Source organism: Phyllopteryx taeniolatus, chromosome 1 (genome assembly GCF_024500385.1).
Source record: "Phyllopteryx taeniolatus isolate TA_2022b chromosome 1, UOR_Ptae_1.2, whole genome shotgun sequence".
In the NCBI taxonomy this organism is placed as follows: Eukaryota; Metazoa; Chordata; class Actinopteri; order Syngnathiformes; family Syngnathidae; genus Phyllopteryx; species Phyllopteryx taeniolatus.
In genome coordinates, this window is record NC_084502.1 from 45,138,226 (window position 1) to 45,164,575 (window position 26,350).

The window sequence follows — 26,350 nt, forward strand, 5'->3', positions numbered from 1 at the left end:
GGAACTTATCCCATAGTTCTGGATGTACAAATATATGGCTGCAGAAAAAAAGAATTCCCATAAATAGACTCAGTAGTAATTTTAGGCTTGTCTTCTGTGGAAATATTTGACTTTCAGACAGATTTTGGCCTGCGCACATTTTGGACACGTCAGCCTGTGATGGCCTAACATGTCAAGTGCAGAAGGCGAGGACATTTCCTCATCGAACTACTCTGTATTCTGTGGTGTAATTTTTGCCTACATTGAAAGTCTGGATTTTTTGGTTGACATTTTAACAGGCTTGTTTTTAAAAAATCAGTCATTAAAATGCCTCCTTGAAGAAAGAAGACAGCCACGCCATCCCACATGAGGTAAGTGCTTGCAGATTCATATCCACATATATAATTCATTGTAGCAGTGTGTGACACAAGCAGACTTTGATGGGCACTGCTCGCTGTCATGCTGGACACCTGCCATTACGATGCCATTTTCTTACTATTTTATCATGCTTGAAAGTTTGATAAAATAGTTTTGGACAATGACGTTAAACAGGCGTTTGATTTCGTGACAAGGATTTTTGCACAGGCATGGGGCTCGGCTGATCACGGACTTTGATGGGCACAGGTGGCTTTCACAATGGCGGACACCTGGGGCCTCATGTACAAAGACTTACGCTCAAATCCAGAAAACGTCGTACACACAAAAATATCCAGATGTATGAATCTGTGCGTAAGCATGAATCCAAGCACATTTCCTTCAGACATCCCAATCAACGAAGAATTGAGCACACATGTTGGAGTAGCCGACCCCTCCATGTCCACGTCCACATTTAAATATGCAAATCATATTTAAATTAACCCTGAACCTGAGATCCCGAAAATGAAAAATGAGCAAGATAATGAAGAAAAATAATATTTCTGAAAGTCAAGTTGCTCAATGAAGTGCAAGAAAATCCTCTTTTGGCTCGCTGTCCTCCGGCGTTAACAACACGTGAAAGAGGAGTGAATGGGACAGCGTGTGTGCGGCTGTCAATGCTGTGTGGTCGGAACAGCGCACACGCGCTGAACTAAAAAAGAAGTTGTCAGACATTAAGGTGGATGTGAAGCGGAGGACAGCTGCCCACCGCCAAAGTGTGGCCAAAACAGGAGGAGGAATCGGCGCCGAGGGCCTCATCCCGTTTGAGGAGAGAGTCGCTGCGATCATGGGTGACACTGCTCTCTCAGGGTGGTGGGAGCATATGTGGCTGACTCTGATCACCCCACAAGGTAAATACAATGTAGTTTTATAACTCACAACAAATGTGTTCATACAGTAATCTACACTCAGCCCTATGAGATAAAGGTTCATGCGTAAATGTTGTATGTATGGTATTTGTAATAAATCTTTTGAATTCAAATAGAAGCACATCGACATGTCAAAGAGGATATCAAAAACTGTGACTCCTGTTTGATTACTCTATTAATTATTTTAATACACAGGAGAGGACACGCAGTCGCAGCCATGTGCTGCATGTTCGGGGTTTCGTCCACCATTCCCTTGCGTCTCCTCTGGCTTGCCCAGCGTCTTCGACGCAATTACACTCCAACAACCGGCTGCTGCTGCCCGCCCGACTGGCCGTGTCCTCACCCGTGGTGTGCTGGAGTCAAGAGATTGTAAGGGCAATAGGCGGCATAAATGATCGCCTTGATCAATTTATAGGTGTCCTCACAAATATCAGTGATTCATTAAATACACTGGTCAACAAGTGAATTCCGAGTCCTTACTTCTTTTACAATATTGAAATCAAATGTTGTTGGGCATGAATTATTCATCAGTGCTAATTGTTCATGTGTCTCTGATGTGCAGATTTATTATAACAGTTTCCCAGCATCACCTCTAAGTGTCGCCAAAGCACCAACAGCTGCAGAAACGTGCGTACGCCATCTTGAAGTTGGCGTGAGGCACCGCACATTTCCACGGTCATTTTACTCTTGATACATCGGAACTTTGCCGTGAAAAAGAAAATACGCCACGTTTTTGTGCGTACGCACCTTTTGTACATGAGGCCCCTGATGAGGATCTCCCAGCCAAAAGCTCATCAATCACCACCAAAATTTATGTGGACATCTCTACTTATGCCATGTAGCGATTATAGGTCTTATAAGAATTGTAATTAATTTAGGATAAAGTAATAAGCCGGGAGTGACGTTTACGTTACTTCCGGTTTGTCGTAAATTTGATTTGATTGTTAAAATCAAACTAATGTCTCGAAAAGGGCACCACGTCAATTTTTTCAAGTTTAATGAAATGAAACGTTTAATGGCAAAATGAAGACAAACCTTTTTAATCAGTCTCATAATCTGGAGGCTGCTACACTATACATTTTGAGTCCTAGGTTACAGAGGTTTACTTAAATTCAGAACACACACAAAATACGACCACAAGTGGAATTTTATGGTATATTTAATGAAACACACAACTACAACTACAAACTACAACAAGCAAGTAACACTAAGGGTAAAGGAAAGAAAGAAAATAAGGCGCACGAAAATGGAAAAGAGGACATTGTGTGTGGTCACCGGGCTAAAATAAATGAGCGTGTGAGCGTTTTATGCATTGAGTCAGAGCGAGAGAAGGCAAAGTTGGGATTTCGTATGTAGCTAGTAATTTCCCCACAATTATTACGCACTGATGATGTTGTTGAGAATGAAAAACCAAACTAGCCTCAACTCAACTGAACTCAACTCTCCAAGAAAGGTGTGAGGTTTAGAGTTAAATATCCCAGGGGCGGGGCGTAGGAAGAGGGAGTGCCGACTTGGTGAAGACCACGGTTACCAGCCTGAATCTTTCCTACAAATTTGAGTAAATGGGTTTTAAAATAATATTAATCTCAAACACTCCCAACTTTGTATTCTCATGCATAGAATCATTGTTTAAACTTTGGTCGTGGCAGATGGGTTGCTTATTGTTCAATACAGCATTTCGAACTGTTTGATTTCAAATCATGAACAGCTTTCAAAATCTTGCAGAGGACCTGTCAAAGTGAGAATGGGGACAGAGACACCAAGGCATACATTTTGAATATTTCTACAGAGTTTGCAAGATATAAAAACGGACATTTTATCTTCCGTTAACAAACATCAAAGGCACGTCCACAAGTTCTGGCGCTTGCAGTTCCTCTCAACGCCAGTGGGTGGCGCCTCACGCGCATGGGTGAATATTAACCACATCGTCTGCTTGAAGGGAGTGTTCCTCCAATCTTTTGGTCGGGGAAGGAGTCTTTTGAAGACAGCAATCAAGATTTGATGGGAAGCTGCTAATTAGGTTAAGGTCCACTTGACGTACACCAGGCCCTGTCCTAGTCGCCGTCTCACAGCAGGGCAGTGTGGAGGAGTAGGGATATCAAGTGGTTGCGAGTCTCTGTGGCACCTCGATTTGCGGAGCGCATGTCCGCTACACTCACTTACACATCTGAAAATAGAACAATCAGCCAAATATTTTTGATTTTATGGACCTTTAAGTGTTTTCTTCTCTATAGATGCTCACTAAAGAAAAAAAGAACATGCTTTATGTCCACAAAATCCATAATATTTGGGCTATCGTTTTGATATTTTCAGTGGTGGAAGAAACCATAAGTAGAGATGTCCACAGAAATATTTGGGCGCTGATTGACATTAAATGGTTTTCTGACATTAAATGACAGTTTTTTTTTTTTCCCTGAAGCATTTTAGACTATCCCTGAAGTCCCATTTTAATCAGTGACACCCTAAAAAGTAGAAATTTTTCAGCATATTAATTTAGCGATTTTGGGGTGCTATCAGTGTTGTTTTCATTGGTCGAGTGCAAAGCAACGTCCATGATTGCTGAGGTTCATGAGATTCATGAGGCTTGCAAGGATGCGTCATTTGCCGTCACGTTTATATCATTTTAATCATGAAAACCTAATAAATTAGTGATTGTTCGGCATATAAAATTATTGATTGAGCAATTTTGGGGTGTGATACCTGTTGTTTTCATGTCAGAGTGCAAAGCAACGGTATATGATTGCTTGGGTTCATGAGGCTTGCAAGGTTGTGTGTCACTCATCGTCGTGTTTTTTTTATCTTTTTAGTCAATTTTTCAGCATATTAAGATACCTATTGAACATAATTTTGGGGTGCTAACTGTTATTCATGGGAGATACAGTAGCTGTTGTTCATATGAGAGTGGCATGATATGAAGTGTGACAGGAAGTAATAATACCAACTTGAACAAAGCCGTGTTTGGAAACTAAAGCAAGATGTGTTTTTGGTTTTGTTTGTTTTTTTAATTTCCTGAAAAGTTGTCATTCTGCGGGTGGAGGGGATTCCGCCCGACACCTACGATTTGTAAAACATGAGTTCATACTGCCACTTTATATTATAGTACATTCCTTTTTCCACACAGGCTATGCAGTGAATTGGATCTCTATTTCTGCCAGTGACATCACACCAAGACATGGGGGGGTGTTGATGTTGGGGATGGAAAAGGAGCATTCTCTCCTTATTTACCAATTGCACTAAAACGGATTGATATTATTGGAAATGACCGCCAGTTTCATTTTCTTGGGCAAAAAACAAAACAAAAACATAAAATACACTTGTTAGTGAAATATAGACCATTAAGATCCCATATTTCCTTTCAACCTGCAGTGAGGAGATTCACCGAGATTCTCCCCACCATTATGGGGCATCAATCCAATTTCAGTTAACCCACACCTCATCTGAGTAATCTAAGTAATCTAATCTAATCTCTCTCTAAATGCTTAGTGCAGCACTAACCATGCCCTGTAATGGATGACTCCCCCTCATTGATCCGAGTGCTTAGTAACTTATTTTCCTTTCGGTTTGTCCCGTTAGGTGTCACCACAGCGTGTCATCCTTTTCCATGTAAGCCTATCTCTTGCATCCTCCTCTCTAACACCACCTGTCCTCATGTCTTCCCTCACTACATCTATCAACCTTCTCTTTGGTCTTCCCCTAGGTCTCTTGCCTGGCAGCTCCATCCTCATCATCCTTCTACCAATATACTCACTACCTCTCCCCTAGACGTGTCCAAACCATCAAAGTCTGGTGTCTCTAACTTTGCCTCCAAAACATCTAACCTTGGCCATCTCTCTGATGAGCTCATTTCTAATCCTATACAACCTGGTCACTCAGAGAAAAAACCTCAACATCTTTATTTCTGCCACCTCCAGCTCTGCTTTCTGTCGTCTCTTCAGTGCCACTGTTTCTAATCCGTATAGCATGGCAGGCCTCACCACTGTTTTATAAACATTGCCCTTTATTCTAGCAGTCACACCTGACACCTTCCTCCACCCCTTCCAACATGCTTGGACCCGTTTCTTCACTTCCTTAACACACTAACCATTGCTCTTGACTGTTGATCCCAAGTATTGAAAGTCCTCCACCCTCACTATCTCTTCTCCCGATAGGCTCACACTTCCTCCTCCACCCCTCTCATTCATGCACATATATTCTGGTTTACTTCGGCTAATCTTCATTTCTCTCCTTTCCAGTACATGCCCCCACCTTTCGAACTGTTCCCCACCTGTTCCCGTCTTTCACTGCAGACCACAATGTCATGTGCGAACATCATGGTCCATGGGGAATCTAGTCTAACCTCATCTGTCAGCCTATCCTTCACCACTGAAAACAGGAAGTGGCTCAGCGCTGATCCCTGATGCAGTCCCACCTTCACCTTAAACTCCTATGTCACACCTACAGCACACCTCACCATTGTGCTGATGCCCTCATACATGTCCTGTATTATTCTAACATACTTCTCTGCCACTCCAGACTTCCACATACAGTACCACAGTTCCTCTCTAGTTACTCTGTCATAGGCTTTCTCTAGATCTTAAAAATGGGCAACAGCACAATTTTCCTCCATTCCTCAGGTATCTTCTCACCCACTAGAATTCTGTTGAATAAGCTGGTCAAAAACTCCAGAGCCACCTTTCCTAGATGCTTCCATAGCTCCACAGGTATGTCATCAGGACCAACTGCTTTTCCATTTTTCATCCTCTTTGGTGCCTTACTAACCTACGCACACATCATCATATGCCTCTTGTTTGGCCTTTGCCACCTCTACCTTTTCCCTACGTCGCACCTCCATGTGCCGTAATTTCTCGTATATAATGCGCACTCCCCCCCCCCCCCCAAAAAAAAGTCAAGTCAATAGTGCGCGTTATACATGTGTATAGGGGAAAATGAAAAAACAACTCACATTTTCTAAATGTATGCCGCCATCTAGAGGTTTTGAAAAAGCTGTACACTTTCACTGCAAAATGTGACCGCCACCTAGAGGTTATGAGAAAGGTGTACACTTTCATTCTAATACGCCACCACCATCAATAGGTTATGAAAAATGTGTAGCCTACACTTTCATTCCAATATGACAGGGGTTTGTATGACTGCGTATATGTACAGTTGTGCTCATAAGTTTACATACCCCAGCAGAATTTGTGAAATAGTTTTTTTTAATATGACAGATAACTGAACAACAACCATCATGAATGTCTTCATGGATATGTTTTGTTTAATGATAATGCTTTTGTGAAATGCTTGACAGTTTAATATTAATCCCATTCAAATTAAATTAAGTGTGTTTCGTCTGGCCCTTCATGTTTTCTTTAAATAATTGTACCCATCTTACAAATTCTGACTGGGTAATCAAACATATGAGCACAACTGTGTTTTCTCATTTACTAAATAAAAGTAGGGCTGTGAATTTCAAAATAAGAGCAAGCAAATAAAAACGTATTACGTGTTCAAATAAAGTGCTTAACTTCAGAGTAATTATTTGGGAAAAAAGATTGAAAAATACAGACAATACTTTGTTTTGATAATATGGGTAGAAGCAAAATCATGCATTGTAAAAATGCAAAAAGCAGGTTTTCCAGAATTTTGAGGTCAACTTTGGGGGTACGTATTAAATATGGGTGCGCATTATACACGAGAAATTATGCTATTCCTTTCTCCTCTCCTAAATCCTCTGTCCCACTTCTTCTTACCTAACCTTTTTCCTTGTATGATTTTTGTACTTTGAGGTTCCACGACCAAGTCTCCTTTTCCCCTTTCCTACCGGAAGATACACCAAGTACTCTCCTGCATGTCACTCTGATCACTTTGGGTGTAGTGGACCAGTCTTCTGGAAGCTCCACCTGTCTACCAAGAGCCTGTCTCACCTCTTCTTAAAAAGCCATACAACACTCTTCCTTTCTCAGCTTCCACCACATGGTTCTCTGCTTTGCCTTTGTCTTCTTAATCTTCCTTCCCACCACCAGAGTCATCTTACACACCACCATCCTATGCTGTCAAGCCACACTCTCCCTACCACTATTTTACAGTCAGTAACCTCCTTCAGCTTACATCATATGCACAAGATGTAATCCACCTGCGTGCTTCTACAACTGTACTTTCGCTCTTGTAGGTCACCCTAAGTTACTGCCTCTTCTGGAAGAAAGTATTCACTACAGCCATTTCCAACCTTTTTGCAAAGTCTACCACCATCTGTCCCTCCAAGTTCCTTTCTTGGATGCCATACTTACACATCACTTCTTCATCACCCCTGTTTCCTCCACCAATATTTCCATTACAATCTGCACCAATCGTGACTCTCTCTCTGTCTGGGATACTCAGAACTACTTCGTTCTAGCTCACATCCTGCCTGTGGGGGCATAGCCACTCATCACATTATACATAACACCCTCAATTTCAAGTTTCAGCCTCACTTGATCTGATACTCTTTTCACCTCCAAGACATTCTTAGCTAACTCTTGCTTTAAAATAACCCCGACTGCATTTCTCTTTCCATACACCATGGTAAAATAATTTTAACCACGCCCCTAAACTTCGAGCTGCCTTTCCACCTGTTCTCCTGGACATACAATATATCAACCTTTCTCCTTATTATCATATCAACCAACTCCTGACCTTTTCCTGTCATAGTCCCAACATTCGAAGTCCCCACATTCAGTTCTAGGTTCTGTGCTTTCCTCTTCTCTTTCTGACTAAGAACCCACTTTCCACCTCTCCTTTGTCTCCAAGCACTTAGTAACTGATCTAGGTAATTCAACTGATTTATAAAACAGTCAGGATTTGTTTCATTTAATGCCAAAGCAATCGTTAAGTAAGTTATCTAGATGTTGGGCACAGGGTTATTTATTTCTACGTCAAAGAAGAAAAGTAAATCTCTTGATGGTAGAAAATAGATTTTATTTGACAGGTTAGACAAAGACATAAAAGCATCCATCCATCCATCCATTTTCTGAGTCGCTTCTCCTCACAAGGGTCATGGGCATGCTGGAGCCTATCCCAGCTATCATCGGGCAGGAGACGGGGTACAACTTGAACTGGTCGCCAGCCAATCGCAGGGCACATATAAACAAACAACCGTTCGCACTCACATTCACACCTACGGGCAATTTAGAGTCCTCAATTAACCTACCATGCATGTTTTTGGGACGTGGGATTAAACCGGAGTTCCCGGAGAAAACCCACGCAGGCACGGGGAGAACATGCAAACTCCACACAGGCGGGGCCGGGGATTGAACCCGGGTCCTCAGAACTGTGAGGCAGACACTCTAACCAGTCGTCCACCGTGCCGCCGACATAAAAGCAGTGTAAATCAAAAGTGGTGTTAAATATATTTACAGAGGAACTGGAAGGAAGGAAAGAAAAAGGGGAAGTGCGCCATTGCACACTGTCCGATTTTCTAGCTGCATCCCAAAGTCTCATTCAGTGGAAAAAAATAAGTGAGCTCCATTTTATTTCTTGGGACAACGGAACAAAAATAATCATGTGGCTATACTGTATTTCCAGTCCAAGTGTTTTTCCGATGGAGAGGAAAAAAATATTCCAAAAATATTTCATTGCTCATGGGGTAATTCCATTTTGGGGGAAAAGATGATTGATCAAATCATCAATTTCTGTGTGTTGTGAAATTAATTTGTCTATATTAATTTTCCCAAAAAGGGAAATTCTACATTGACAGAGCTTCTGAAAATTAACCCATTTTCGTTTATCTCCCCAAGGGAACAGTTTTCTGTTAAACATGCCTTGTCATATAAAATATACCAAGTCACATATACGCTATTAAACACACCTCTTAGGGTAAACCCATTCACACTCGATAATAGTCACCTGAGATACTTTTACTTCCCTAAAGGGGATTACCTCTATAGAAAATGAATATAGTGGCAAATTTTGCAGTCATGGATAGTTTTATTCTAATTTATGGCAATTACATTTAGATTATTACTTTTTATGCAGATGATTTGGGCAGTTTAGGCTGTCACTTTCTCTGAAGACACTTAAGTCTCCTTGCATTGTTTTGCAGTACAGCTTGATTTTGTAAGGATTTTTTTTTCTTTAGCAGTGGTCCTTCAATTTAAGATTGTTCATTTCTGAAGGGTCACCCACCATGATGATGATGATTTGCATAATCTTCATCAAAATCACAACAATAAATAGAGTCTGCTTAAACTGACAACACACAAAAAAATTAATGTTTTCATATCTTTGTTGAAAATGGCGGCACAGTGGGCGAGTGGTTAGAGCGTCTACCTCACAGTTCTGAGGACCGGGGTTCAATCCCCGGCCCCGCCTGTGTGGAGTTGGTATGTTCTCCCCGTGCTTGCGTGGGTATTCTCCGGGCACTCCGGTTTCCTCCCACAGCCCAAAAACATGCATGGTAGGTTAATTGACAACGCTAAATTGCCTGTAGGTTTGACTGTGAGTGCGAATGGTTGTTTGTTTGTATGTGCCCTGCGATTGGGTGGCAACCAGTTCAGGGTGTACCCTGCCTCCTGCCCGATGATTGCTGGGATATGGTCCAGCACGCCCGCGATCCGAGTGAGGAGAAGCGGCTCAGAAAATGGATGGATGGATGGATATCTTTGTTGAAAATAACATGTACACATTCACATGACGGGGAGGAAAAAGTGAAGTGAACCCTTAGATTTAAAAACTGGTTGACCCTCCTTAGGCAGCACTACCCTCAACCAAACATTTCGGACAGTTGCAGATCAGATGTGCGCAACATCAGGATACATTTTGGACTATTCCGCTTTTTGCAGTTCAGCAAGCCACCTGGGATGTGTGGTGTGAATAGCTGTTTTGAGGTCATGCCACAGTATCTCAATCAGGTTGAGGTCAGGACTTTATAATAACTTGTTGCAAAATAATAATAAGAGGTTACAAAAATATCTCTAAAAGTATTGATGTTCATCAGTCCACTTTTAGACAAATTGTCTATAAAAGCAGTAAGTTCAGCACCGTAGCTTTTCTTCCAAGGAGCGGCTTGGTCCTGTAAAGATGACTGCAAAACCACATCGCAGAATGCACAATGAGATAAAAAAGAAACCTATAGTGTCAGCTGAAGACTTTCAGCAATCACTAGTACATACCAACATCTCTGTTGACAAATCTATCAAATGTAAAACAGCAAGAAAAACAGTGCTGCAAAGTTTGCTAAAGAGCACTTAAATGTTCCACAGCACTACTGGGAAAATATTCCGAGAACAGATGAACCCAAAGTTGAATTGTTTGTGAGGAACACATACAACACCATGTGTGGAGAGAAAAAAATGGCACAGCACATCAACATCAAAACCTTGTCCCACCTGTGAAGCGTTGTGGAGGGGGAATCATGGTATGGGCCTGCTTTCCTACCTCAGGACCTGGACAGCTTGCTATCACCAATGGAAAAATTAATTCACAAGTTTATCAAGATATTTTGCAGAAGAACTTGAGGCCATCTGTCCACCAGTTCAGGCTCAACAGAGGATGGGTGTTGCATAGAAGAAATCAGGAACAGAATGGCTTCAGAAGAAAATGTGTATGTTCTGGGGTGGTCCAGTGAAAGTCATTACCTCAACCTGATTGGGATACTGTGGCATGACGTCAAGAGAGCTATTCACACCAGAGATCCCAGGAATCTTGCTGAACTGCAACAGTTTTGTATGGACGAAACGTTTGGTTAGGGTTACTGCTGCCAAATGAGGGTCAATCAGTGATTGAATCAAAGGGTTAAATTACTTTTTCCTCCCTGTCATATGAATGTTTACATGTTGTTTTCAATAAAAATATGAAAACGCACACTCTGCTTGTTTATGCTTGTGATTTTGATGACTATAAGACGACATTTGACAACCAATTTATGTAGAAATTCGAGAAATTCCAAATAATTCCAAAGCAGAAAAATTCCACTCAGGTCATTGTCACTAACTTTCTTTCATTCTTTCTTTCTAACTCTTGCCTCTGCCCCTAACCCCAGCTCACAGACTCCTGTAAGCTTATCAACTCCCCTCCACACTGCAGTTTACCTACAAGCCTGGCATTGGAGTGGACTATTTCATCATCTTCCTACACAGAGTTCTTTCCCAACCCAGAGAAGCCTGGGTCCACTGTGACGATCGTGTTCTTGATTTGTTCAGCAGTCAGCAGCTCCTTCAATGAAAGACTGCTTCACTTCAAAAATGGTACAGGTCTGTCCTTCTCGCTGCTGTTAGACTAACATTGCAACTAACACTGCTTTTCTCTGGGTACTTTTGTTTCCTCCCACATCCCAGCAATATGCATGGTAGGTTAATTGAAGACTCTAAATTGACCGTAGGTGTGAATGTGAGTGTGAATGGTTGTTTGTTTATATGTGCCCTGTGGTTGCCTGCCGACCAGTTCATGGTGTACCCCGCCTCTCGCCCGAAGATCGCTGGGATAGGCTCCAGCACGCCCACGACCCGAAGGCACAGTCTCAGTCATGGGGTCTATTTCTGTATTTAACAAATACATAAGGCGCACCGTATTATTGGGCGCAGGCATGGTAAAAGGCAGCAGGAGCAAAAATGAGTTCGGATGTACTTTATTGAAGTATTTAACAATGTACTCACATTATTTTTTGATCAATCCTCATCCACAAATCCATCAAAGTCCTCATCTTCTGTATCCGAAATGAACAGCTGGGCAAGTTCTCAATCAAACACGCCAGGTTCGAGTCAGTCTTGTTGCCGTGCGGCTCCTTAGAAATGATGCCGGCTTTTACGAAAGCTCGAACAACAGTGCAAGCAGACACATTAGCCCAAGCATCCACAATCCATTCACAAATTGTGGCGTAACTCGCCCGACGCTGCCTCCTAGTCTTAGTAAAGCTGTGTTCGCCATCTGTCATCCTTGGCTCACACGCCGCTCACTTCACTTTGAACACCCTGTTTACACGGATGTCCAGCGGTTCGTCAAGCCTCCCGGAATGATGGCAAGCTCCAATTTATTGCACTCAGTCGAATGGTGACTGTAGAGACACTTCTCCCTGCTGTTCTTTGCTCCTTAATCCAACTCGGGCCACCTTGTCTTGTTTCCGCGTTTTGTTTTTCTTTTTTTCTGCGGAAACTCAGCTTCTTCTTCGTGACTTGGTGAAGCTCGTTTTCCTGCTTCCTCCACTTACGAACCATGGATTTGTTGATCTTGAATTCTCTCGCGGCTGCTCGATTCCCATGTTCCTCCGCGTAACTGATAGCTTGCAGTTTAAATTGTACTTCGTAAGCGTGTCTCTTCGTAGGTGCAGTTTTCGCCTGAGGTCAAGCCAGCCTCCACTCGTAAAGTAGCAGTCTAGCCAGCCGCCCCTAATTTTGTTCCTACTAGGCATTACGGTAATAGGTCGCCAACTCGCAGCGAAAGCCACCTTCAAAATAAAAGCTTCCCAATAATACGGAAGTCAGTGCTCTTCGGTTAAGGAATGCAACCAGCAAAGTTAATTTGACTCTTGAGATTAAAAAACGTAGTTTATTTGATATCTCAGGAAAAATAAATGGTAAATGGACTGCACTTATATAGCACTTTATCTTCATCATCACAGTGCCCAATGCCTCACATTCACACACACATTCATAAACCAATTGGCGACTGCTGCCATGCGAGGCGCTGCCAGGCCCACTGGGAGCAAATTAGCATTCAATGTCTTGCCCAAGGACACTTCGACATGCGGACAGTCGTAGCAGGGATTTGAACCTGTTCTACCTACTGAGCCAAAGCCACCCCAACATAATCCCATTGGTATCGCAAGACAAGTCTAGATCTGTGTGACAGACCACCAAGGACTCCACTAAAAGAGGTTTGATGAACATCTGATATTGTATTTCAAAATAAAAGTCTCTAGAAAACTAACTAACTAATAAACTACATGTTTTTAATGCATCTGAAGATTCAAATTAACCTTGCTGGTTGCATTCCTTAACCGAAGAGCATTGACGTTCGTATTATTGGGAAGCTTTTATTTTGAAGGTGGCTTTCGCTGCGAGTTGGCGACCTATTACCGTAGAGAATGGGACTGACGTATTTCCGGGTCATAGATATACAATATGACTAGATCCAATTCCAAAAGATCTGCCTCCCTTGGCTCTGTGGCAGCTATGTTGAATGTGGGGCATTCACGTGGCGGCCATGTGATGGTGGTTCTATCTAGCTGGGGAGAGGGAAGTCTGGGCTTCCCTGCTGAGGCTGCTGCCCCCGCGACCCGACCGATAAGCGGAAGACAATGGATGGATGGATGGATAGATGGATAGGCATACAGCGAGCGAGAGTGGCATGGCTTTGAGGAATACAAAACACAAGTCTTTGGAGTATGGAACATGCTATTTGTGGTACATTAACAGTTTTTTTTGTCAAGCAGTTCCACTTTGGCAACGGATTTGGAACTAGGACGCACACTAATTCCGTGCGCCTATGATGAGTACTGCTCGTCAACAATGGCACCATGACCAAGCACACCAGCGTGGTAAGTTTGGATAAGATTTTTTATATTTATTTACAATTACTTTGTACTGTACTTTATGTTTTAGGCCATGAAAAAACTACAAAACAATAATTTTGTACTGTACAAATAATATGGGTTCATATGGCCTCAAAAAATTAAAAAATTTAAAAAAGTGCTTAATTGTAACGGAAAATCGTCTCGATTGGACAACCCCCCAGCCCTATGAGTTCATTCTGTCGAGGTGCCATTGTATTTTTGTATGTGTATGCCCTGAGGAGAGACCAAAGTAATAATTTAAGTGTAATTTAAGCGTGAAACAGTTTGGGAAATCCTGGTTTAAAGGACCATGTAGAAACTACCTGAAGGTCAGACAGGACCCCAAGAATTGACTTTACCTCTCCAGACAGAATAAAACTAATGATGCAGTAGAGTGGCCATTGTCAAGTCATAATGTCAAAATCTTCAAAGTTTATGATCAAAGAGCCCCATGTGTGCAAGTGAAGCTGAACTCCCACTGTATGTCATGATTCCTTTCTTTATAGAGTGAGACAAAGTGGCCGTACACCCTACGTTGTCTCTAATGGCTTGTAAATAGAAACACTGCCTGACCACTGAACAAAACTTTATTACAGTTATAATTTAACGTCTTGGAGCAGCTCTTTTTCATTGGTCTGATTGGGACATTAAATACCACTCTGATGACAATGCTGACCTTCTGATACAGGGTTAAGATTAGCTTTAGCTTCTTTCTGCTTTGTCAACCAGAATTTTTGAATTGCTGTAAATGACTTTACTGCAAATGTGCTCAAGGTTTGGACAAACAAAAGTGAGTTGTTTGTTTGTTGTGTTAACAGTTGCATTGCTGCTTACTTCGGTAGATATGGCGATCTTGGAAAATGAATTGACACACAGCAAGAGAAACTACTGACCTGGAATGAAAAAAAGAGGATTGTTAAAGTGCTGCTCTTTAGGTTTGAGGAGAGGAGGGATGGCAAGAGAAGGTTCATCAAACCTGCATCCTATTAGAAGGATGTTTGACCAAATGACGGCCATTGTGGCTTGGGTAAGTTTGTTGCATAAAGGAAATGATTCCTCTTTGGTACTCTTTACAATTATATCCATCATATTATTTTGATTTTCTAATAATAATAATGATGACTCTATTTATTCATTACATTTCTTTCAGTGATTGTGTGGTGAAGGGAATATAGAATACTTTATATTCTAATATGTAATAGAATATAATATAGAGTTTCAGGGTGTAACTAGTTTGGAAGAGGATGTGTATTGCAGTATAATCAGATAAGGGGGTAGGCGTTTTATTGCAGGAAAACCCCCCCATCAGGGGGTATTTGGAGACAATAATAAACAGATGTTAAGGAAGAAAGGAACTGCGGGAAGCTACTATAAACATTGAATGTAGGAATGTGGGCCAGAGTCTGCAGGCGACATCTGGATGCGACGTCTGGAGCCAGATCAGATGGTCATCATTCTGCAGAACAACGATGACGTCAGATTACGGACCAATCAGACGACAGCGATTCCATACTGGCCCGTTTGAAACATTGTATAAGTCTGGGGTAGAATCAGATAGTTTGGTTCGAATACTTTATCTGCTAAGGATAAGATAGTTATGGACCCAGAGCTCTGCAAAATGTATAGACTCCTCTGTCAGGAATAAATTGGTTGGTTTTTATACATTGTTATGAACGTAGTTCTTTCACGAAAACGAGCACGCTTGGAACCACAGGAGTAATGGGAGATTTTAAAACACAGGTTCCTTCAGTGGTTAATGTGTAAGAATGATGTTTCCAATAATCTGTTCCCATCATCTGTTCCCATCTTGAGCTTGATTGTTGTCTACCAATTCATCAATCACAATCAATGTAACACAAGTCCCTCTGTGACTCCATGATGGTCCGGGGAGGAGCATCCTTATTCCATAGCTCCATACAACAACACACTTTCATTTCTGTAGTGGCTGTTTTTTTGGTAGCCTCAAAAAAGCAAACTGAAGCAGACTGTACTGTTTGGTAGAAAGTCATTTCATTTAATCATGATCCTCAGGCATACTTGATGGCAGAAAAGAATCAAACTGGTTACTCACTGAATAAATAAATTATATATATATATATATATATATAATAAAAAATATCTGAAAAATAATTCCAAAATATCGAATTAAGCAGTTAATACTGCATGTTCTTATAGTATATAGTATGGTATATTTACAGTATAACTGGCTGGGGGGGAAAAATAAGTCGTCAGTTTGGACTGTGATCAAAGAAAATAAAGAAAAAAATCAGTCTATTCACATTCAACTTTAAAATTGAGTGTTTTATGGGAGTAAACCAGGGGTGTCAAACTAATTTTCACCGAGGGCCAAATCACCATAATGGCTGCTCTCAAAGGGCCAGATGTAAATGTAAAACAGTATAAATGCAAACAAATATAATGTATAATAAACGTAACTACTCCATAACATATTTTTAAATAACTTTATGCATTTATTACTTATTGAAGTTATAAATATTACATATGCATTTGCTTAGATGAGCAAACCTTCTTAGTGGATAATGCAAGGATAACTTATCAGAGGCGGCGGACAGTTACTTTTTGGGCATTTTCTTTTTCATTAATCCAACCAAGCCTGTTTTTCCTCCACACATTGCAGGTGCACCATCTGTAGTTAATACCACCAACCTTTCCCACGGCAATTCAGTTTTACTTACAGACTTATCCATCGCTTCATAAATATCCCGTCCCGTTGTGGTCCGATGCATGGCAGCTAGACCCAAGAGCTCCTCGGTAACAGAGAGGTCTGACTTTACACCTCTAATAAAAATGGATGACGTGACCCTGTTGTCTGTGCTTTCATCAACAGCTAATGAAAAATCTGTGTAACTGCGTGACTCTTCAGCCAGCTGTGTTGACAGGTTTCCTGCAAGCTCCTTGACTCGGTCTGCAATGGTGTTTCTTGACAAACTGACATTTTTAAAAATCTGCAACTGGTCGGGGCACACCTACTCACACACCTTCAGCATGCACTGCTTCAAAAAGGCACCCTCTGAAAAAGACTGAAGCGCTGGCGAATTCTTCACCTACAATAAAGCTAGCTTTCACTGCCGCATCGTTTTTGGTTGTGGCTTTTGTGAACACATTCTGTTGCCCTCGCAGTTTGCCGTTTAACTCTGACAATTTGTTGTTTTTCTTTAAGGCTAACTGTAGAATACTTGGCTCCGTGTTTGTGTCAAAAAGCCGACGTACATTGTACTCTGCCGACACTGCCACATAACACAAAAGACATACCGGCTTTTCTCCTTGAAGCACAAACATATATTCGCCTTACCATCTTTAATGAAACAACCTTCCATCTGCTTCAATCTGTCGCTTCATGGATGTTTTGGGATCATTTGTGGATATTTCTCAATATGCTCAAGCGCACTTGTCGCATTAATTAAACACTGATGTGGACATTGCGATCTAGTGGCGGGATGCCATCACTTTACGGGCAACATATCACCATGCATTGTGGGAAATGTAGTTTATGGTCAATGCAGACTTTAAAGCAACATAGACCGATTTTAAGACAACCTTTTATTAAGACCAATTTAGCACCCGCAGGCCACATAAAATGAAGTGGTGGGCCACATCTGGCCCGCGGGCTTTGAGATTGACACTTGTGGAGTAAACAGTTGAATTTGTTAGCACACTTTACCATCTTGCTTGCCTGACTCCTTCCGACTGCAAGTGACCTATATGCTGCATTGGCTTGTGACAGGCCACTTAAAGCTACGCAATGCTTTTATCACACAATTACTTCACTTTAAGGCGACATTTATTGCAGTGCTGAAAGTGACCTCCATAGTGTGGGTGCACTCCTTTTGACTTCCTTATCTTGTGTAAGTGTGAATTCAAGTTGGCTTAATGAAGGCTGCATCTTCGGTGGGTTGTATCAGTGAATATATCAGTGACTGTGGACAACTGTGTGTGTCATGTTTATTTATTTTTATACATACAAATGAACAACGACTAAAACAGCACAAATAAGGTAGCCACTCAGTAGAATGTTATCACGGACTTATTTTCATGTTGCCCCTGTAAATAAAAGTAAATTCATGTAATTCATTATCCGAACCCATTGACGAGCGAAGGTCACCAATTTGTCCCACATACTTTTTTTTTCACCAAACCCATCATTGTTAGAAAATTGGTACACAATGCTTTATTAGTGGCGGCATGGTGTGCGACTGGTTAGAGCGTCTGCCTCACATTTCTGAGGACCGCGGTTCAATCCTAAACCCGCCTGTGTGGAGTTTGCATGTTCTCCCCGTGCCTGCGTGGGTTTTTTCCGGGCACTCCGGTTTCTTCCCACATCCCAAAAACATGCATGGCAGGTTAATTGAAGACTCTAAATTGCCCGTAGGTGTGAATGTGAGTGCGAATGGTTGTTTGTTTATATGAACCCTGCGATTGGCTGACAACCAGTTCAGGGTGTACCCCGCCTCCTGCCCGATGATAGCTGGGATAGACTCCAGCACTCCCGCAACCCTTGAGGATAAGCGGCTCAGATAATGGATGGATGGATGTTTTATTAGTGCACCTAATGAACCACGGTTCAGTCAGTTGCACACACAATTAGTCTTCAAAGAACAAAACCTACAAAGCATGTATTCAACACATGCCACTTTGTGTCCCAAAGACAATTTCAGAAATGGTGGCTTCACCTTAGCAAGTGCCACTTTCATATAATTTTTGCAACAAAGTCTGTTCCTTTCCTTCACTTTATCATCTAGCATCCTCGAAAAGGATTGCTTGCAAAGATTCATTGAAACAAACGGTATGCAGCCAATAAAGGCCAAACGGAGTATGACATCACAAATTGTACGAGAGGGGTGAATGATATTGACCTCTGCTGAACCCATGGGATTGACACACCGGACCCGTCAGGTTCAATCGAACCCAGTTTAAGAACCACTGCTTTAAATCTTTTTGTCCTCTCGGGGTTATAAAATTATAAAATAAATTTAGTCTTTTGTGTCACTGTCTGAAACTATACAGATACAGGACAAGTTCTAGTTTTGGAGGTAATACCGGAAAACAAATAATCGAAATTGTCATTAATGAATATTTTAACACGGAGGTTTCTATTCCAAAAAGTAAGTGACTCTTCAGTTCAAATCTGATCCAACTGAGTACAAGAAGGAAAACAGATTATCCTACTGCTCTGGTAACAATATTAATGGGTTCCAACACGTGCAGCTTATCCACTCGCTGGCAAGGAGTCAATCTGGCTTGAATCAGAGAACTCTGTAGGTCTGGTTCATCATCTTGTGTCCGGTTCTGCTGCTTATTGTATCTTGAAAATAGGGTGGGGTGGATGAGATCTATATAACACCCTACACTTTGAAGGAGAGCAAGGTATTTAAAAAAAATATATATATATATTATTTTATATGTACCCTGCGATTGGCTGGCAACCAGTTCAGGGTGTACCTGTGTACCATGGGAGTGTGTTCCGGTTTTTGTCTTCCCCCTGTTTAATACACACCTGCTCCTGAGAGCATCTTCATCACCTGTGCCTCGTTCACCCTAATTACCCCTTGCATTTAACCTCGTGTCTCATTCTTTATTGTAGCCAGTTTGTTGTACCTTGTCGTTCCAGCATTCCATGTTTCCACGTCACAGACTCACAGTAAGACCAGACCCTGGTCCGATTATCAACCTCGCCTTTTTGCCTCACGTTTTTGGATACTGTTGCCTTTTTTGGATTGCCTGCCTGTGTACCGACCTCTGCCCTTATATTAAACCTTTCTTTTTTGAAACTGTCCATTTGTTTTGAAGTCGTGCATTTTTGGGTCCTATCCTCTGTTCCGTTCATGACAGAACGAACTGGCCATAACATGGACCCAGCACACTCAGACCCGGTGCGCAAAGCCCTTCAAACGCAGGGTCAATGCCTCTCGAAGCAGCTTGCTGCCCTCCACCTTCATTTAGAGGGACTATCAGAACATCAGGACAATATGATGAGACGGGTGGCCTCACAGTTTGAAGTTGTTATGAATATGCTTCAGAAGAAGGAACCAGCTGGCACAGCACCCGATGCCGCCACTGTACCACCGTTTCCAGGTGAAGCAGTCACCATGCAGCCACGTGCCATCTCCGCTGCTGTCTGCCCACAGCTCTCTCGACCAGAGAGGTTCTCTGGAGATTCTGGGAACATTAAGCAATTTATCACTCAGTGCGAACCCCACTTTGAGCTGCAGGCAGCTGCCTTCCCCACCGAGCGGGCAAAGATCGCTTTTGTCATTTCCCACCTGACAGGTCGTGCAGAGGCGTGGGCTCCTGCTGAAAGGAGCCGCAATTCCGCCACGTGTCACTCTTGGGCTTCTTTCGTAAAGACGATGGAGCAAGTTTTTCAGTATTCCACACCAGACCGTGAGGCAACTTGCGCCCTTGTCACCTTACAACAAGGCAAGCGCAGGGTGTCAGATTATGCGACTGAGTTTCGCATTCTAGCAGCTGAGAGTCAATGGAACAACACGGCACTACTCGATGTATTTTTTCAAGGACGATCCCCCACCGTCAAGAATCATTTGGTTCCACTAGACCTGCCGACCGACTTGGACACTCTCATCGCTCTCACCGTAAAGATCGACAAAAGGCTTTTGGATTGCGAGCTGGATGGAGATCGGCAGAGGGATGCATCACCGCGCACTTGGAGGATGAGCCTCGGTGACCAGCCAAACCAAGGCATATCCCCTGTTGCCAGTCTCAATCCACTGTCTAGCATCACCGAGGATGAACCCATGCTACTGGGCAGGTTCCGTCTCTCCCCTGAGGAACGTCAATGCCAGCTGAGGGAAGGGCGGTGCTTCTATTGTGGGCAGTTGGGTCATTCCGTGAGCAACTGTTACATATTACGCGATTGAGTTTCGCATTCTAGCAGCTGAGAGTCAGTGGAACAACAGGGCACTACTCAATGCATTTTTTCAAGGACTATCCCCCACCGTCAAGAATCATTTAGTCCCACTAGACCTGCCGACCGACTTGGACACTCTCATCGCTCTCACCGGAAAGATCGACAAAAGGCTTTTGGATTGCAAGCTGGATGGAGATCGGCGGAGGGATGCATCACCGTGCACTTGGAGGATGCGCCTCGGTGACCAGCCAAACCAAGGCAGATCCCCTATTGCCAGTCTCAATCCACTGTCTAGCATCACCACGAAATGAACCCATACTACTGGGCAGGTTCCGTCTCTCCCCTGAGGAACGTCAACGCCGGCTGAGGGAAGGGCGGTGCTTCTACTGCGCGCAGTTGAGTCATTCCGTGAGCAACTGCTACGTCAAAGTTCCCGGTGGGTAACAAGGGTACGGGAGCGGTGAGTCTAAATATCATTAAGGAAGACCCTACCCAGATTCTTCCGAAAGTGACACTATGCTCTTAAGATCAAGAGATTCATACATCTGTATTTATTGACTCTGATCCTGACATGTCTCAAGTGCCCACCTGTTACCATGACATTAAAGAATTTTTTTTCCAGATCCAAAGCTAAATCCCTTCCACCCCACAGACCTTATGACTGTGCAGTTGACTTGCTGCCTGGAACCACACCTCCACGGGGGAGGTTGTTCTCTCTTTCAGGGCCGGAACACAAGGCCATGAAGGAGTATGTGGAAGAATCATTGGCAGCCGGGATCATTCGCCCATCTTCATCCCCTGCGGGAGCAGGATTTTTCTTTGTGGACAAAAAGGACAAGACCCTGCGACGCTGTATCGATTACCGGGGTCTCAATGACATAACTGTGAAAAACAGGTACCCACTTCCTCTCAACCCCACCGCATTTGAGTTCCTGGAGGGAGCCTAGGTTTTCACCAAACTAGACTTAAGAAATGCATATCATCTCGTCAGGATAAGGGAGGGGGATGAATGGAAAACAGCATTCAACACACCAACGGGACATTTTGAGTATTTGGTAATGCCTTTTGGACTCACTAATGCTGCAGCTGTTTTCCAAAACCTTGTCAATGATGTCCTGCGTGACATGTTGAATGTGTATGTTTTTGTCTATTTGGAAGATATTTTGATATTCTCCCTGGATGAGGAGACTCACATGATTCATGTCCGCTCTCTATTGCAGCGGTTACTGGAGAATGAACTATATGTCAAGGCTAAGAAATGTGAGTTCCACAAGGTGTCCGTTTCTTTTCTGGGTTTCGTGCTGGCTCAAGGTGAAATAAAAAAGGACCCTTGCTAAGTTGATGCCATGATTAATTGGCCTACTCCCACGTCACGCAAAGTTGTACAAAGGTTCTTAGGGTTCGCAAACTTCTACAGAAAATTCCTCAGAAATTTCAGTTCAACAGCCTCGCCTTTGCATCATCTTACCTCGCCACACAGACCCTTTGTGTGGAACCCGGTTTGTCAATCAGCTTTACAGAAACTAAAATCGAGCTTTACCTCCGCTCCCATCCTCAATTTGCCAGATCTCAAACAGCAGTTTGTGGTAGAAGTGTCTGATGCCTGTATAGGAGCAGTGCTCTCTCAGAATGCCATCCATCCATTTTCTGAGCCGCTTCTCCTCACTAGGGTCGCGGGCGTGCTGGAGCCTATCCCAGCTGTCATCGGGCAGGAGGCGGGGTACACCCCGAACTGGTTGCCAGCCAATCGCAGGGCACATAGGAACAAACAACCATTCGCACTCACAGTCATGCCTACGGGCAATTTAGAGTCTCCAATTCAGGCATGTTTTTGGGATGTGGGAGGAAACCGGAGTGCCCGGAGAAAACCCACGCAGGCACGGGGAGAACATGCAAACTCCACACAGGCGGGGCCGGGGATTGAACCCGGGTCCTCAGAAATGCGAGGCTGACGCTCTAACCAGTCGGCCACCGTGCCGCCCTCTCTCAGAATGTCTCAAGGAAATTATGACATAGGTGACAGTGAACTGCTGGCGGTCAAGGTGGCTTTGGTGGAGTGGAGGCACTGGCTAGAGGGGGCACAGACTCCGTTTTTAGTATGGACAGATCACAAGAACCTTGAGTATGTTAAATCTGCTAAAAGATTAAATGCGAGGCAGGCTAGATGGGCTCTGTTCTTCACACAATTTAATTTCATGTTATCCTACCGACCTGGTTCTAAAAATGGTAAGCCAGATGCTTTATCACGTATTTTATGCGAAAATAATTCTTTGTGCAACCCTAAGACTATTTTGCCCAAGTCATGTTTAATTTCTGCTTTTGTTTGGGACGTTGAAACTCCGCAGTTAAAGAGGCTCTGAAGAACACTCTGAGCCCTGAAGATTGCCCTGAAAACAGGCTTTATGTGGTTCCGACCTTAAGGGGAAGAGTCATCCACTGGGCTCACACTAACCGGACCGTATGTCACCCAGGCATTGCTAAAACGCAATCTGTGGTCGAACAGTGCTTTTGGTGGCCAAATGTTAGGAGGGTTGTTATCGATTACGTCAATGCTTGGCAGGTATGTGCTCCTAACAAGCCCTCTCATCAACGTCCTTCTGGGGAGTTGTGACCCCTGCCAATACCACAACGTCCTTGGTCAGACATTTCCGTAAACTTAGTGACAGGATTACCGGCCTCTGAAGGGAATACCACCATCCTCACAGTTGTTGACAGGTTCTCTAAGATGGCACACTTCATTGCACTTCCAAAACTCCCCTCAGCTAAAGACACTGCCGAGTTGATTATTAACCAGGTATTCAAGTTTCATGGTTTTCCCAAGAATGTGGTATCTGATAGTGGCCCCCAATTCATTTTTGCAGTCTAATAGGTGCTACTGTCAGTCTGTCATCTGGGTTTCATCCTGAAACCAACGGACAAACTAAGAGGCTGAACCAGGACCTGGAGACTGGGCTCTGATGTCTCGCTTCACAGGAGCCACAATCCTGGTCTCAGAAGCTGGTTTGGGTCGAGTACTCTCACAATTCCCTCCCCTCTGCATCCACTGGTCTATCGCCTTTTCACGTTGTGCATGGTTACCAACCATCTCTATTTTCTGCCATTGCCCCACAGTCCACAGTTCCAGAGGCATTGACCTTGGTGAGACGCTGCAGGAGGACCTGGGAGCGAGCCCGCCAGATGCTGCTGTGCCAGGGACGGTCCTACAAGACCGCAGCTGACCGTAGAAGGACACCGACCCCGAACTACAAAGTGGGTCAGCGAGTTTGGCTCTCCACCAAGCATATTCCACTACGGGTGGATTCCCGGAAGCTCGCTCCCAGGTTTGTTGGGACCTTCCCCATCACAAAGATCATCAACCGTGTCACCGTGAAGCTTAGGCTCCCAAGGTCGATGCGGGTCCACCCTGCTTTTCACATCAGCCTGCTCAAGCCCGGAAGTCCCCTCCACAAAATGGATGGATGGATGGATAATTATTATTCTGGATGAAATCAATCCAATACAAGTAATTTAATCAAAATACTGTGCTTATGACTGAACACGTTTGGAGGTTCCATCAATAAAAAAAGGGGTTCTGCCTGCCATTTTATAGATCAGTGGTGCCCTGCAAACATCCCTGCGTCACAAACCAGGCAAGTCACATTAATGTATTTGACAACTGAAAATAGAAGCAAGAAGAAAAAGAAAAGGGTTAAAATACAATTCACCATTGCGCCATTACGATGATGACTGTAGTTATTGTAACAGTGAGCCCTGCAGTTTAAAAAAAAAAACTCCAAGCAGCATGTTTGAATTGGAAAAGCTCTGCTATCACAGAGGTGTAATAAAGTAAGCTGGGACAGATAACTTTCAGAATCAGAATCATCTTTATTTGCCAAGTATGTCCAAAAACCACAAAAGGAATTTGTCTCAGGTAGTTGGAGCCGCTCTGGTACGACAACAGACAGTCAATTGACAGAGAACACTTTTGAGACATTGACAAAAAACAGTCACTGAGCAATAAAGGGTTGCTAGTTATCTGGTAATGCCAGTACAATTTTAAAAATTTTCTTTTTGACAATTGTGCAAAAAGATCCAGAGTCCTCTAGCACTTAGAACAGTTCGAAAGACTGATATTGCAATTGTCCGATGCAATGACCATTGTGCAAAGGGCGCCGAGACTTCAAGCAAGTAGTGCGATAATCTGGGACAATGTTGATTGTGCAAATGTTGCAGATATTCCTTAATCAGTGTGCAAATGGGGCAGATGCTCCTCTGGCATGAGTGGCCAGTATTGGTCAACAACAGATATGCAAATAGTGCAGCGTGGCGAGACTACTACAGTGAGTGCACGAGTAATGTAAAATTCTTCTTCTTTTCCTTTCGGCTTGTCCCGTTAGGGGTCGCCACAGCGCGTCATCCTTTTCCATGTAAGCCTATCTCCTGCATCCTCCTCTTGAACATCAACTGCCCTCATGTCTTCCCTCACGACATCCATCAACCTTCTCTTTGGTCTTCCTCTCGCTCTCCTCTTGCCTGGCAGCTCCATCCTCATCATCCTTCTACCAATATACTCACTAGTTCTCCTCTGGACGTGTCCAAACTATCGAAGTCTGCTCTCTCTAACTTTGTCTCCAAAACATCGAACCTTGACTGTCACTCTGATGAGCTCATTTCTAATTTTATCCAACCTGGTCACTCCGAGAGCGAACCTCAACAACTTCATTTCCACCACCTCCAACTCTGGTTCCTGTTGTCTCTTCAGTGCCACTCTCTAGATCTACAAAGACACAATGTAGCTCCTTCTGACCTTCTCTGTGCTTTTCCATCAACATCCTCAAGGTAAATAATTCATCTGTGGTACTCTTTCGAGGCATGAAACCATACTGTTGCTCGCAAATACTCACTTCTGTCCTGAGTCTAGCCTCCACTACTCTTTCCCATAACTTCATTGTGTCGCTCATCAACTTTATTCCTCTATAGTTCCCACAGCTCTGCACATCACCTTTGTTCTTAAAAAATGGGCACCAGTACACTTTTCCTCCATTCCTCAGGCATCTTCTCACGCACTAGAATTCTATTGAACAAGCTGGTCAAAAACTCCACAGCCACCTCTCCTAGATGATTCCATACCTCCACAGGAATGTCATCAGGACTAACTGCCTTTCCATTTTTCATCCTCTTTAATGCCTTTCTAACTTCCCCCTTACTAGTCATTGCCACTTCCTGGTTCACCACACTTGCCTCTTCTACTCTTCCTTTTCTCTCATTTTCCTCATTCATAAACTCCTCGAAGTATTCTTTCCATCTAGCGAGCACACTGCTGGCACCAGTCAACATATTTCCATCTCTATCTTTAATCACCCTAACCTGCTGCACGTCCTTCCCATCTCTATCCCTCTGTCTGGCCAGCCTGTGTAGATCCTTTTCTCCTTCTTTAGTGTCCAACCTGCCATACATGTCATCATATGCCTCTTGTTTGGCCTTTGCCACCTCTACCTTTGCCCTGTGTCGCATCTCAATGTATTCCTTTCATCTCGCCTCGGTCCTCTCAGTGTCCACTTCTTCTAAGCTAACCTTTTTCCTCGTATGATTTCCTGTACTGTGAGGTTCCCCCACCAATTCTCCTTCTCTCCTTTCCTGCCAGAAGATACACCAAGTACTCTCCTGCCTGCCTCTCTGATCACCTTGGCTGCAGTGGTCCATTCTTTTGGAAGCTCCTCC